Source organism: Bos taurus, chromosome 25 (genome assembly GCF_002263795.3).
Source record: "Bos taurus isolate L1 Dominette 01449 registration number 42190680 breed Hereford chromosome 25, ARS-UCD2.0, whole genome shotgun sequence".
In the NCBI taxonomy this organism is placed as follows: domain Eukaryota; kingdom Metazoa; phylum Chordata; class Mammalia; order Artiodactyla; family Bovidae; genus Bos; species Bos taurus.
The window spans coordinates 5,378,139-5,394,433 of record NC_037352.1 but is presented as its reverse complement, the minus strand read 5'-3'; the positions used below and the strand labels follow the sequence as shown (position 1 = coordinate 5,394,433).

The 16,295-nt window shown below is 44.8% G+C and overlaps 1 protein-coding gene and 1 non-coding gene across 10 annotated transcripts in view; both read right to left on the bottom strand.

The window, feature by feature from the left end:
- The window catches only part of RBFOX1 (RNA binding fox-1 homolog 1), a 2,433,924-nt gene that overhangs the window by 1,245,923 nt on the left and 1,171,706 nt on the right, over window positions 1-16,295 (bottom strand). The window lies entirely within an intron of this gene.
- Window positions 2,622-2,723, bottom strand: LOC112444378 (U6 spliceosomal RNA). Its single transcript, XR_003032707.1, has one exon. It is a non-coding gene; the product is annotated as a U6 spliceosomal RNA (small nuclear RNA).

The window sequence follows — 16,295 nt, the reverse complement described above, 5'->3', positions numbered from 1 at the left end:
CATACATTCTCTGAAAACATTTATCGAGGTCCTAACATGGCCCAGGCATTGTGTTAGCGATTAATTACACATTGTTCACCTGTTCTCTGTCTCCATGAAGTTTATAGCCCATCATTATCATCTGATTGTCGAGACGGAAACCCACAGGCAAAACCCATGGGTCTAAAAGGGATTCTTATAGAAGAAACCCTCATGTCCCACTGAGAGAGTTGACTGAAATAAATGAATAGTGTTTAGAAGCTAACTGGTCTTTTCTCTCAGCTACCCTGATTGTTTTTCTTCACTTGATCTGATGAGAAATCTTGCTCTTTTGGAAAATATATATCCCTGCTTACAGATGAATCTATTTGCAGGGCAGGAAAAGAAAAGAAGGCATACAGAACAGAGATGTGGACACAGGGGAGGAAGTGGGGGGTTTGACAAATCGGGAGAACAGGATTGACATATATATGCTACCAGGGGTGAAACAGATAGTTAGTGGGCTTCCCTGGTGGCTCAGATGGTAAAGAATCTGCCTGTGATGCAGGAGACCTGGGTCTGATCCCTGGGTGGGGAAGATCCCCTGGAGAAGGGAATGGCTAACCCACTTCAGTATTCTTCCCTGGAGAATTCCATGGACAGCGGAGCCTGGCGAGCTACAGTCCATGGGGTCCCAAAGAGTCAGACATGACTGCGTGACTCTCTCTCTCTCTCTCTCTCTCTCTCTCACACACACACACACACACACACACACGGGGAAGCTGCTGTGTAGCCCAGGGAGCTCAGATCAGTGCTCTGTGATGACCTATAGGGGTGGGATTGGAAGGGGATTGGAAGGTTCTAGAGGGAGGGGATGTATGCATACATAAAGCCGGTTCACTTCCTTGTACAGCAGAAACTAACACAACACGGAAAGCAATTATACTCCAAGTTTTAAAAATCCCCCTAAATCCTACTATATCATGAATTTTATCAGCCTGGGAGTAACTAACCAGAAACTGTCTTCTTTTGACATGGCTACCATTGGGACCTAGGTTCTTACATATGCTGTCAATCCATTTATTAATAGGACTGAAAGCAGGTGAATGATCTAAGACACTTTTTCACACGAGTTGGTAGAAAATAGTTCAAAATTGATATAAAAGGAGAGGTCTTGGCAGGTGGGTTGGTGGTTAACCAGTATGATCTTCTTCTGCTGTAGCACTCTCAAGAGCTATTCATCGGTCTTCACATCAAGTTCCTTCTGCAAGCTTCCCCCTAGGGTTCACTGAACTTAACTCACAGAGTTAAAAAGTAGCTGAGAGGGGGCTTCCCTGGTGGCTTGGAGGCAATGCAGGAGACACAGGTTTTATCCCTGATCTAGGAAGATCCCACCTGCCACGGAGAAGCTAAGCCCATGCACCGCAACTACTGAGCCTGTGCTCTAGAGCCCGGGAGCCCCAAGCACTGAGCCCACATGCTGCAAATACTGAAGCCCTCACATCTGAGAGCCCGTGCTCTGCAACGAGAGGGGCCACCGAGATGAGAAGCCCATGCCCCGTGACTCGAGAGTAGCCCCTGCTCGTCACAACTAGAGAAGAGCCGGCACAGCAAGGAAGACCCAACAGAGCCAAAAATAAATAAATAAATTATAAAAAATTCAAAAAGTCGCCGAGAGGGGGCTTCCCTAATGGCTCAGTGGTTAAAAAAAAAAAAAAAAAATCTGCCTTTCATTGAAGGAAAGACAGGTTCAATCCCTGATCTGGGACTCCACATGCCTCACAGTAAATCAGCCCATGAGCCACCACTATCGAGCCTGTGCTCTGCAACAGGAGAAGCTACCACAATGAGAAGCCCATGTACCCCAAGTAGAGAGTAGCCCCCGCTTGCCACAACTAGAGAAAAGCCCACACATCTAGGAAGATCCAAAACAGCCAAAAATAAACATTTTTTTTTTTTTTTTTTAAGTAGCTGAGAGGGACTTCCCTGGCCGTCCAGTGGTTAAGACTCCACACTTTCAATGCAGGCGGTGTGGGTTCCATCGCTGGTTGGGGAACTAAGATCCCACAGGCTGCCTGGTGTGGCAAAAAAAAAAGGAAGAAGAAGTAGCTGAGAACTGAAGCTTGCAGAGGCTACGCTGCGACAGTCTGCCCTATTTTGACTGACATGTTCCAGCTGATATCACCATCCGAAGAACTGGTCTGCAAGGCAGTGAACAAGTTTCTCCTATTTTACTAATGTCAGTTATAAGACATAGTGGTGAAGCATCCCGTTTATGGACCAAGCCTGCCCGTGGTCAGATCCAGGGTTTGCCCACCATGAGCTGTGCAACCTTGGGAGAATCACCCGCTTGAAAACGGATCCCTCATCTATGAAATGAAGACACTGAAGGGCCCCGCCAGGGAAGAGGCGTAGGAGGCTGAAATAAGCCAGTCAAGGCACAGTGCCCCTTATACGCTTGTCAGATCTGATCCTCACTGCATGTTAGCCATGGTGTTCCCCCCAAGAGCAACGGGCCCCACCTCAGAAACATTCGCTTTGAGTTTTCTGAGCTCAGTTCAGCCAGCGGCATTGGAGTATCACAACAGTTTTAGAGGACTGTGCCGATATCCTCATGTTCAAGTGGGCAGCCACAATGGATCTGCATCTGATTGTTTCTGCATTAGCAAGACCACACCATGTGTATGAGAAGTTAGATCCCTGTGCAGGGGCCATGCTAATCTTCTCTGTATCATTTCAACTGGAAAATCCCATGGGTGGAGGAGCCTGGTAGGCTGCAGTCCATGGGGTATCGAAGAGTCGGACACGACTGAGTGACTTCACTTTCACTTTTCACTTTCATGCATTGGAGAAGGAAATGGCAACCCACTCCAGTGTTCTTGCCTGGAGAATCCCAGGGATGGGGGAGCCTGGTGGGCTGCCATCTATGGGGTCACACAGAATCGGACATGACTGAAGTGACTTAGCAGCAGCAGCAGCAGGGCATATACCCTGAAGAAACCATAATTGAAAAAGACACACGTACCCCCAGTGTCCATTGCAGCACTGTTTACAATGGTCAGGACATGGAAGCAACCTAGATGTTCATTGACAGATGAATAGATAAAGAAGTTCTGCTACATATATTCAATGGAGTACTACTCAGTCTTAAAAAGGAATGCATTTCAGTCAGTTCTAATGAGGTGGATGAACACAGAGCCTATTACAGAGAGTGAGGTAAGTCAGAAAAAACAAATATTGTATATTAACACATATATATGGAATCTAGAAAAATAGTACTGATAAACCCATTTGTAAGAGAAGGAAATGGCAACCCACTCCAGGGTTCTTGCCTGGAGAATCCCAGGGACAGGGGAGCCTGGTGAGCTGCCGTCTATGGGGTCGCACAGAGTCGGACACGACTGAAGAGACTTAGCAGCAGCAGCAGCAGCAGCAGCAGGAATACCAGATGGAGAAGGCAATGGCACCCCACTCCAGTACTCTTGCCTGGAAAATCCCATGGACGGAGGAGCCTGGTAGGTTGCAGTCCATGGGGTCACGAAGAGTCAGACACAACTGAGTGATTTCACTTCACTTACACTTTCACAATGGAGATGCAGATATAGAGAAAAGACTTATGGACACACAGGAGTAGGTAGGAAGGAAAGTGTGTGACCAATTGAGAGAATAGCATTGAAACATACCATAGTCATGTATGGATGTGAGAGTTGGACTGTAAAGAAAGCTGAGTGCTGAAGAATTGATGCTTTTGAACTGTGGTGTTGGAGAGGACTCTTGAGAGTCCCTTGGACTGCAAGGAGATCCAACCAGTCCATCCTAAAGAAAATCAGTCCTGAATTGGAAGGACTGATGCTGAAGCTGAAACTCCAATATTTTGACCACCTGATGCAAAGGACAGACTCATGGAAAAGACCCTGATACTGGGAAAGATTAAAAGCAGGAAGAGAAGGGGATGACAGGGGATGAGATGGTTGGATGGCATCACTAACTCAATGGACATGAGTTTGAGTAAACTCTGGGAGCTGGTGATGGACAGGGAGGCCTGGCGTGCTGCAGTCCATGGGGTCACAAAGAGTCGGACACGACTGAGCGACTGAACTGAACTGAACAGATACACATTACCATATGTAAAATAGAGAGCTGCTGGGAATTTGCTGCATGATGCAGGGAGCTCAAATCTGGTGCTCTGTGACAACCTAGAGGGGTGGGATGGGGTGGGAGGTGGGAGGGAGCTTCCAGAGGGAGGGGACATATGTATACCTACAGCTGATTCAAGTTGATGTACAGCAGAAATCAACACAATATTGTAAAGCAATTTTCCTCCAGTTAAAAATAATGTTTTTTTTTTTTTTTTTAACAAAAGAAGAAGAAGTTAGGCCCGGAGAAATAGCTGTAACTCTTCTGAAACACAATTTCAGCAACACGCAAGTCTAGCACGCAGCAGGTTCCCAATGCAGTGGCCCAAAGAATAACAAAAAGTCAACACACAAGAGGGAAGAGATAAATGTATACATATAGCTGATTCACGTAGTTGTACAGCAGAGACTAACACAATATTGTAACACAACTATCCCCCAGTTTTTAAAAAAGTTAAAACACACGTGGAAAACCAAGATGAAATAAAGATCCAAAAATCAGACGATATCACTACTTCCTCTCAGAGAGGTCCCTGCCGCCATGTACACTGCAGATCCAGTCTAGATTTACAGGCCAGGAGTAAAAGGGCAAGTGTCACCTATAACTGCCTATTTATAAATACCAGTGCCAGGGGCCACGCCTCCCCAAAGCCCCTGGCCATTTTTGACAAGGCACCCCAGAGTAGCACATAGCTTTCTTGTTAACGTTCCATGGAATCTTTCCCTAAACATACGCTTGTTCTTGCCTTCCACATTTTGCCTTGTCACTGCAACAGATGGCTTTACACTGGAGCATATGAAAATATTAAATACTTTATAAGCCTGGTGGAAATATGAAATGCCTTCAGAGGATGGAAAGCCGCATGATTCATGTAAAGCGGCCACGCGAGATTCTGTTAGAAACAAGTACCTTTAAGTTGTGTTGTCGAGGAGATGTGGGGCCATGAATTCCACATCTTCACTGAAGGGAGACAAATGACCGGGGGCTCAGCTTTCGGTGAGACAGATCTGGGCCACACGGAGAGGCAGAACATCCCGCCAGTGAGAGCTGTGAAATATCGCAGTGTGTAACCAAGGGAGGATTGTGAAATCGACTTCTTAGAGATCTAAAAGCCAGAAGAAACCTCCATCTGTCTGTCTGAGATGGTCGGATAAAGCGAGCTTAGCTCACAGCAGTGAATTGAGAGGCAGTCAAGTCAGCTAGCCATTGTTCTATACCCACAAATCCACGTATCCTTTCTTTGCAGGGACAGTTTGATAGATGCTGACCCAACCCGACACCACCTCATCCAACCCAGAAGGGCTGACCCAGAGATCTGGAAGTGAGGTTCGCATCACAGCTGGTGCTTCAGATGAGGGATTCTCAAGCCAGCCTGCCTAACTCTCAGTGCCACGGATTGTAGCAAAATGGCAAGGGACTGGAGTGCTTTCTGTCTGACTCTTCATCTATAAGTGGGGGTGACGGTGGTACATACCTCCTAAGGATGCTGTGAGGACAAGTGAGTTAGTATACACAACAGGCTTGGTATATAGACTGGCATAAGGTGGATGCTGCATAAATGCTGGATAGTCTCTATATTTAGTCCTCTGCTTATGTAGAAATAAATTCAGATGTGGGTAAGATTTTACATCTTTCCTTTGACTGGTGTGTGTGACTGGAACTCACTTCCAATAGGGACAGCATGTTAATGTTTTCTGTAATCTGTATGGATGTGAGAGTTGGACCATGAGGAAGGCTGAGATCCAAATAATTGATGGTTTTGAACTGTGGTGCTGGAGAAGACTCCTGAGAGTCTCTTGGACAGCAAGGAGATCAAACCAGTCAATCCTAAAGGAAATCAACCCTGAATATTCATTGGAAGTACTGAGGCTGAAGTTGAAGTTGTAATACTTTGGCCACCTGATGTGAAGAGCTGACTCATTGGAAAAGACCCTGATGCTGGGAAAGATTGAGGGCAGGAGGAGAATGGGGTGACAGAGGATGATATGGTTGGATGGCATCACAGACTCAATGGACATGAGTTTGAACAAACTCTGAGAGTTGGTGAAGGACAGGGAAGCCTGGAGTGCTGCAATCCATGGGGTCACAAAGAGTCAGACAGCACTGAGCATTTGAATAAATAATGTGTATGAATTAAAAATTGCCAAAGCCTTCTTCCTGGTATTTGTCCCAGAGCAGTGAGACCCATACTCACACTAAAACGTGCCCAGCAATGTTCACAGCAGCTGTGTTTGTGAGAGCCACACATGGCCCAGATGTCCTTCAACAGGTGAGTGGTTAAACAGACCATGGCACTTAGCAGGTACAGTGGGGTATTACTGAGCAGTGAAAAAGAACAAATGATTGATGGGCTCAGTCATTCAGATAAAACTCCAGGGAATGATGGTGCTGGAGTTAGCCAACCCCAAAAAGTTAAACATGATACATACATGCAATGGAATATTACACAGCCATTAAAAAGAATGGACTAATTTGATCTGCAGCAACAGGGATAAACCTAGAGATTGTCATACTGAGTGCATTAAGCCATAAGAGAAAGAGAAATATTGTATGATGCTACTTACATGTGGAATTCAAAAAGAAATGAGACAAATGAACTTATTTACAAAACAGACTCACAGACTTAGAGAACAAACTTATGGTTGCTGGGAGAAAATGATGGGGAAAGGATAATCAGGGAGTTTGGGATGGACAGGTACCCACTGCTATATTTAAATGGATAACCAGCACAGACCTACAGTATAGCACAGGCAACTCTGCTCAGTGTTATGTGACAGTCTGGATGGGAGGGGCATTTGGGGGAGAATGCTGCTAAGTCTCGTCAGTCATGTCCGACTCTGTGCGACCCTATAGACGGCAGCCCAACAGGCTCCTCTGTCCCTGGGATTCTCCAGGTAAGAACACTGGAGTGGGTTGCCATTTCCTTCTCCAATGCATGAAAGTGAAAAGTGAAAGTGAAGTCGCTCAGTCATGTCCGACTCTTAGCGACCCCATGGACTGTAGCCTACCTGGCTCCCCCGTCCATGGGATTCTCCAGGCAAGAGTACTGTAGTGGGATGCCATTGCCTTCTCCTTGGGGGAGAATGGATACAGGTATATGTATGGGTGAGTCACTTTGCTATTCACCTGAAACTGTCACAACATTGTTAATCGGCTATATTCCAATGTAAAATAAAAAGTTGAAAAAATAAATTTGTGTGATTTCACTTCTATAATGTGTTTGAAATGACAGGGTTTTAGAAGTGGAGGACAGAGCAGTGTGGACAGAGGCTAGGAACGGGAGCGGGTGCTGGTGAGTGGAGGTGGATGTGATTATCAACAGGAATCTTAGGACAGACATGCTCAGTATCTCATCTGTGGCGGTGGATCCCCAAACCTATGCCCACAATAAATTTGTGTATGATGAAGTGCACACATACAAATGAGCACAAGGCAATCTGGGAAAATCCGAGCAGTATCAGTGGGTTGCACTGCGGCAACATCAGTATCTCAGGTGAGACGTGATACATAGTTTTGCAAAATATTCCCATGGCAGGGGAGAAACAGGGTAAAGCCTACAAGAGATCTCTCTGTATTATTTCTCCCAACTGCATGTGGATCTAGTAAATCAGAGTCTACTAAACAAAAGTTTCAAAGCTAAAGCCTAAACGAAGGTGAAGAGTCAAGATTTTCAGTACACGGGGGTGATGGCCACCCTCCTCTCTCTATTTCCCAGAATGAAGGAAACACTGCTCAGTGAGCTGCCCTGCATCTCTGTGGACGCAATGCAAAAGTACTTAATAAATACAAAGATTTCTTTTTCCTATTTAATGATGCCAACATTGCAGTGCTTAGCTCTAGGTTTTGTGTATTCAGTCAGCACCTTTAAAAGGCATGGAGGTCCACCGAGTGGAGTGCCCGGGTTTCTGAACCAATCTGAACAGCGCCAGCTTTTCTCTGAAGTGTTTTATTATTCCAAGTCGGGCCTACTGCATCTCCCAAGGTATGAAGTTCAGTTCGAGATAAAAATATTTTATCTGCCCTTACAGCAAATTGAAAGGCTTTAGAAAGGGTTTTGTTATTGCAGTGTTTTCATAAATATATAGTAAACATCTTTCACAGTGGGGAATTCAGCACAAAATACAATTTTCATACACAGTCATTCATGCGGCTGGCACAGGAAGATGAAATGACCCAGAGATGAATAAAAAAATAATAGTATACAACTTTGAGCGGCCCACAGTCCCCGACAGACACACACAGCCGGGAGGATAAAGATCATGATTTTGCCGTGCCTCCGATGAATGACAAGGGTCTGCAGCACCCGGGGAATTTCGTTTTCCTCTGTGGCCAAACCATTAGGCTTAAAAAAGTAGCTTTGTCATTTTCAGAAATTTGCCAGCAGCCAACCACCCTATTTCAGAGCACAAAACGACCCCAAATCTTAGCCAGGACATAATTTTTAACTCGAGCGATTTTTAGGCTTACCTGCTTTTAAGTCTCTCTTACACACATTTTCAAAGCAATTTGGGTTGCCTGTGTCCAACACAGGATATCTAGGTTGACATCTAAGTGGATGGACATCAGCTTGGGCGTGAGGGGTCCATCAGAGCTTGTTTGCAAAAATGGAAGCTCTTTTCTGTTTTTTGTTTTCTAACTGAAGTGTATTTAATTATCAAAGCAGAGGATGTTTGTTGAAGATCAAAAGGAATCACAGTATAATCTTTTTAACAGCTTCACTGAGGTACAATTTTTAAATAATTTCATTTATTTATGATTTGTTTTTAGCCGTGCTGGGTCTTCGCTGCTGCGTGGGCTACTCTTAGCAGCACGTCGTGCTGCGGTGTTGTGGTGCGGGGGCTTCTCGATGTGGGGGCTTCTCTTGTTGCGGAGCCTGGGCTCCAGCGTGCACAGGCTTCGCTGCTTGAGGCTCACGGGCTGGGGAGTTGTGGCTCCCAGGCCGTAGGGCACAGACAGGCTCAGTAGCTGTGGCGCATGCGCTTAGCTCTGCAGCATGTGGGGTCTTCCCGGGCCAGGGATGGAACCCGAGTCTCCTGGGTTGGTAGGTGGGTTCTTTACCACTGAGCCACCAGGGAAGCCCTGAGGTACAACTGATAGACAAAAACCCCTGCACATCTCATGGGGACAATGCAATGAGTTTGGATACAGACTCACACAGGTCTATATATCACACACGTGGATGTATGGGGTATCATACATCCACCTGTGTGATACCATCACCACAACCAAGGTAACAGACACACTCATGACCTCCAAAGGCTTCCTAGTGTCCTGTGTGTGTGTGTGTGTGTGTGTTTATATGCAATTATATGAACACTTAACCATGGGCTCCATCTACCCTCTTAACCAGCTGTTAAGAGCGCCATAACCACAGGCAAGAGGGTGCACGGCAGGTCTCTAGAACGGATCCATCTTGCATAACTTTAAAAGCAAAACTTGGGCTCCTCTCCTGCTCCCTTCTCAGTCAAGCTCCATGGAAACCACAAAGGTCACCCTCCCTCCTTCTCAACCCCTTAGTTATCTGCTGTAATTTCATCCTGTGTAGACAAACACAGTGTGTGTATGTGTGTGTGTGTGTTTTCAAAAATGTATTTATTTATTGGTGTGCTGGGTCTTCACTGCTATGCACAGACTTTCTTGAGTTGCAGCGTGCAGGGCTACCCTCCAGATGCAGTGCTCAGGCTTCTCATTGCGGCAGCTTCTCTTGCTGCAGCAGAGGGGCTCAGTAATTGTGGGGCACGGGCTGAGTTGCTCTGCAGCATGTGGAATCTTCCCTGATCAGGGACTGAACCCGTGTCCCCTGCATTGGCAGGAGGATTCTTAACCATCAGACCACCAGGGAAGTCCCAAGTGTGTTTTCTCACTGAGTTTTCCTAACACAGGTCTGGCTCTTGGGTTCTTCCCCTAGTCCAGCAGACACCGTCTCAGGCCCATGAGGATCCTCTTCACTCCCTGAATGTTTCCTGGCTTCTTACCCTCCATCATTAGGCATTTTTTTTGCTCCAGTTTTTCTTCCTTCTCTGCTCCAGTTGAGCAATTTGCACCTTGGCAAACTTGAAAAGTGAAAGTGAAAATACATAAACCCAAGAGATGGACATGCTGGGCAGATGAATATGCACTTTGTTTTTAAATAAGAATTTCTAAATTGTCTTCCATAGAAAAATGTACCACTCCACACTCTCTCCAACATTCTACAAAATGCCTATGTCATCAAATATGGTGATTTCCAATATGATATGTGAATCATTGATATATACAGATAAAACTTTCCACATATGTATACAAAGCACACGTATATGTATATGTGAACATATTTTCATTTATTTATTGGTATTTATATTTATTGTTATGGATATTTTTTTCCAATCTTCCTTCTGAGTGATTGGTTGGTCAGTCTATGTATCCATCCATCCACCTATCTACCCACCCATCCATCCATCCATCCATCCATCCACCTATCCACCCATCCACCCACCCACACATCTATCCATCCATCCACCCATCCACCCACCCACACATCTATCCATCCATCCACCCATTCATCCACTTCTCCATCTATCCATCCATCCATCCATCCATGCACCCACCCACCCATTCATAATCCACCCACCCACCCACCCATCCATCCACCCACCCATCTATCCATCCATCCACCCATTCATCCACTTCTCCATCTATCCATCCATCCATCCATCCATGCACCCACCCACCCATTCATAATCCACCCACCCACCCATCCATCCATCCACCCACCCATCTATCCATCCATCCACCCATTCATCCACTTATCCATCTATCCATCCATCTACCTATCCACCTACCCACCCATCTATCCATCCATCCACCCATTCATCCACTTATCCATCTATCCATCCATCTACCTATCCACCCACCCACCCATCTATCCATCCATCCACCTATCCACCCATCCACCCACCCACACATCTATCCATCCATCCACCCACCCATCCATCCATCCATCCACCTATCCACCCATCCACCCACCCACCCATCTATCCATCCAACCATCCATTCATCCACTTATCCATCTATCCATCCATCCATGCACCCACCCACCCATCCATACATCCACCCACCCACCCATCTATCCATCCATCCACCCATTTATCCACTTATCCATCTGTCCATCCATCCATCCATCCACCCAGCCATTCATCCATCCACATATTCCACTACAATTATAAGCAGGTTAGTCCTAATAAAAGAACTGCAAGGACTCCCTAGGGTTAACCAAATCTGATCTATGTCAGATAAGTTTTCACTAATGTAAGAACAAAGGTCCCTAAGGCTTTGAGTCAAAGGGCCAAAATAGTCTTTGAAGTCATAAGATTTCAAATATGACTACAAATCCAACTCATGGTTGGTAACCCTAGAAAAGTCACATCAAGCCTCAGTCTTTCCTTCTGAAAAATGGGTTTAATAAGACCTGCTGCTGCTGCTAAGTCGCTTCAGTTGTGTCCGACTCTGTGCGACCCCATAGACAGCAGCCCACCAGGCTCCCCTGTCCCTGGGATTCTCCAGGCAAGAACACTGGAGTGGCTTGCCATTTCCTTCTCCAATGCATGAAAGTGAAAAGTGAAAGTGAAGTCTCTCAGTCGTGTCTGATTCTTTACAACCCCATGGACTGCAGCCCACCAGGCTCCTCCGTCCATGGGATTCTCCAGGCAAGAGTACTGGAGTGGGGTGCCATTGCACCTGATTCCTAAAGTTGTTGGGAGTATTCAGTTCAATAATATGTATCCAGGAGATAACACAATGCAAGGCTTACACAAAGGCTCCCCAGGTTGAGCTAGTGGTAAAGAACACATGTGCCAGTGCAGGAGACATAAGAGACGCAGGTTCAGTCACTGGGTTGGGAAGACCCTCTGGAGGAAGGCATGGCAACCCACTCCAGTATTCTTGAGTGCAGAATCCCCATGGACATAGGAGCCTGGTGGGCTACAGTCTTTAGGGTCGCAAAAAGTCGGACACAACTGAAGGAACTTGGCATGCATGCACACATGTGGCTTATGCAAACACTCAATACACAGGATCAGTACCCATGACAATAATAAAGAATTTTCTATATATAGAGCAGTTTCCTAGTACATTACAACACAACCTGGCTTCTTTTTCTATTAGCAGTTGAAGCCTGAACCACTTATAACACTGATGATCCTCTATATTTATATTTTTAACGTCTCTGGGCAAACTTTGTAATGGGCTCGGCAGAAACCCATTACCCCTTGTTGGATGCTCTCTTAATGGCATACAAAGTTTACCACCGGCTGTCTTTATTTTTAAAAGCAGATTCACATTAAATGTGGAAATATGTTAGAAACCAATTCCACTGGATATGGAATGAAAATGACTCTTTTAAATCCAATTTCCTATTGTGTGCTTCTTTTAGTCAATTAACCAAGATATATGTATTTTAGCACCATAGACAAAGAGACAACACTTACAGAACCTTATCAGAGAGTCTTAGCTATGGGAGTTTATCCCTGTTTATTCGCTGTTGAACAACAAATTCTGGCTTAATGTCAAACTCTTTCCTGAATCAACACTTTTTTTAGATGGAAAAGGTATTCCATAAAAGCCAAATCGATGAACTGTATTAAAAAAAAAAAAAAAGGAAATGTGACAGTAATGGATGCAACGTGAGTCTTTTGACACTTCTGAAATGGATTCACTTCTTGCCTCTCATGTAAATTTGAGTTCATTGGGCCTGAAATAGACAGGAAGGACTAAAACGGTTTCCGCATCTACGGCAGTTCCTGGAATGTTTCAGCGGTGGCGGAGGGTGGCTCAAGAGCCCCTGTGCATGGTTTTGGTATTTCTGGATGGCCAGGCTAAAGCTGTTCAAGAGCGCTGAGCCTTTCTTCCTCATATTCAGAAATCTGCGCCTTGCCTCATGTAAACTGCAGCCCATTGTCGTGGCTCAGGATCTTCAGGTTTTCCACGGGGTAATGCAGAGTGAGTTATGTTCCATCACCCGAATACTGGGAAGCTTGGCTCAGAAGCCTGAGAAGGCTGCTGGCATAGAACTCTCATCTGTCATCAGCGGTTCCCACGGCCACCACCTCCTCTTCCCCCAGTATTTTCCCGTTCAGGATAGGAGATGCTTCCTTTTAAAGTATACACCCATATATAACCTTGACAAGAGACGTTTTAAAACATAAAGTCTTTCCTCCATGTATTCGTTCATTTATTCAACTGAAATTGATGGAGATTCTCTACTCCCATCTTGTTTTTTCTGAACTCTCTGTGTATTGTATGTTTAATCATAGACTTGCAAGATCATGTCTCTTCTAACGCAGAATAAAGTATGCTAAATTGGCACTTCTATTTAAACATCTACTCAAATTGTTTTTCTCTTCATAGGTTTTACTACATGCTGGAAATTCAACAGAGCGAGAAATGGGCAGGGTCATTCCCACAGTCTAAATGACAAAGGTTGATTGGCTTTAGCAAGATCAAGTTGGGAATCAATGTACCCACATCCACCATATCCCACTTGGTATGGACCATACGGGATGTCACAGAAAACGTTCAAAGGGCCAGGAAACCAAAATGTAAAGTTTCTTGAGGGGATCAGTCATCCTGTAAGTTATGGCCTATGAGTACTATGTTTTCAGTAGTATTAAATAAATAATGAAGAGAACCCACAAGTCCTTGTGACACTGGAAAACCGCACATTTGGAAGTATCTAAATAGTGAAAAATAAAACTATACACATTACCACTCACTCTCATTCAGAAACGGTTATTTGTTTGCCTAACCAATCTGAAATGAAACTTAAAAAATATCTTCTGTTTCAAAACTCATGAAGATGCTACCAAAACAGCTGTGCTTCTACCCATTTAAAAGCTCAAATTCCTTTTTTTAATATAAATTTATTTATTTTAATTGGAGGCTAATTACTTTATGATATTGTATTGGTTTTGCCATACATTGACATGCATCCACCATGGGTGTACACGTGTTCCCCATCCTGAACCCCCCTCCCACCTCCCTCCCCATCCCATCCCTCTGGGTCATCCCAGTGCACCAGCCCCGAGCATCCTGTATCATGCATCGAACCTGGACTGGTGATTCATTTCACATATGATATTATACATGTTTCAATGCCATTCTCCCAAATCATCCCACCCTCGCCCTCTCCCACGGAGTCCAAAAGACTGTTCTATACATCTGTGTCTCTTTTGCTGTCTCGCATACAGGGTTATCGTTACCATCTTTATAAATTCCATATATATGATTAGTATGCTGTTTTGGTGTTTTTCTTTCTGGCTTACTTCACTCTGTATAATAGGCTCCAGGTTCATCCACCTCATTAGAACTGATTCAAATGTATTCTTTTTAATGGCTGAGTAATACTCCATTGTGTATATGTACCACAGCTTTCTTATCCATTCGTCTGCTGATGGACATCTAGGTTGCTTCCATGTCCTGGCTATTATAAATAGTACTGCGATGAACATTGGTGTCTCTTTCAATTCTGGTTTCCTCGGTGTGTATGCCCAGCAGTGGGATAGCTGGGTCATAAGGCAGTTCTATCTCCAGTATTCTATGGAATCTCCGCACTGTTCTCCACAGTGGCTGTACTAGTTTGCATTCCCACCAATAGTGTAAGAGGGTTCCCTTTTCTCCACACCCTCTCCAGCATTTATTGTAAAAGCTCAAATTCTTAAAGGGCTTGGCAAAGCGGTTAAGAGAAGAGACGGTGGAGTATAACTCCTAGCCCTGTAACTTACAACCTGTGTGACCTTGAGCAAATTACTCAGCTTCTCTGGATCTTGGTTTTCTCCTCTATAATAAGTTGTTGTTGTTTATTTGCTAAGTGTTGTGTGACTCTTTTGTGACCCCATGGACTGCAGCTCATCAGGCTCCTCTGTCCATGGGATTTCCCAGGCAAGAATACTGGAGTGGGTTGCCATTTCCTTCTCCAGAGGATCTTCCCAACCTAGGGATCGAATCCACATCTCCTTCTTAGAAGACAGGTTCTTTACCACTGAGCCACCAGGGAGACTCATCTATAAAAAGTAGATAATAATAATAATATGAAACATGCGGGCTTGTCTTCAGAATTAAGTGAATCAATATTTTAAAGCATTTATAATAGTACCGCTGCTGCTGCTGCTGCTAAGTCACTTAAGTGGTGTCCGACTCTGTGCTGCTGCTGCTACTGCTAAGTTGCTTCAGTCGTGTCTGACTGTGCAGTCCCACAGACATCAGCCCACCAGGCTCCCCCGTCCCCAGGATTCTCCAGGCAAGAACACTAGAGTGGGTTGCCATTTCCTTCTCCAATGCATGAAAGTGAAAGTGAAGTCGCTCAGTCGTGTCCGACTCTTAGCGACCCCATGGACTGCAGCCTACCAGGCTCCTCTGTCCATGGGATTTTCCAGGCAAGAGTACTGGAGTGGGGTGCCATTGCTTTCATGCAAAACACAGTTAAAGTGTTTATTAAATAAATAAGCAAATAAACCTACGTGCCACACTTAAAGATAAGGAGAAAATAACCATGCTTGAATGCCAAGGGGAAGCAGGAAGGTTCTTAGAATTACTGTTGCATGACTCATTTAGTGATGCTGCCTTTCTCTTCTCTTGACATCAGCACTGGAGAAAGAAATCTCATTTCAGAGCCGTTGTTGGAGGTAACGCTGAGCACATGGGGGAAAATCAGGTACTTCAATCACAATGACCTGTGTCATCCTTATAAAGGAAAGATGCTTGGAATAGGCAGCTATAAAATTTTAAAGTCAAATTGTAAGAAAATACAGACCTTCTGACTTTGCATCGTGATCTTATTCACAGTGTCCAACCGGAGATTCAAAAAGTTTAATAACTGAAATTCACTTATCTACTGTCTTGAAAAATCAGGCCATGTGTATATTAGTCATAGCATCACTGATATTGCCAAGGGCAGGATTTCTCGGCCTCCCCACTGCTGGCATTATGGTCCAGATAATTTTTTATTGTTTCAGGGAGGGGGAAGACACTATCCTGTGTATTCTAGAATGTTTAGCATCATCCCTGGGATGTTTAGCAACATCTATTCTCTACAAAACAGATATCAGTAGCAGCCCTCACCCAAACGCAACTACCAAAACTCTTTCCAGTGTGCGGCCAAATGTTGGGTCATATGGTAGCTCTATTTTTAGTTGTTTGAGGAGCCTCCCTACTGTTCTCCATAGTGG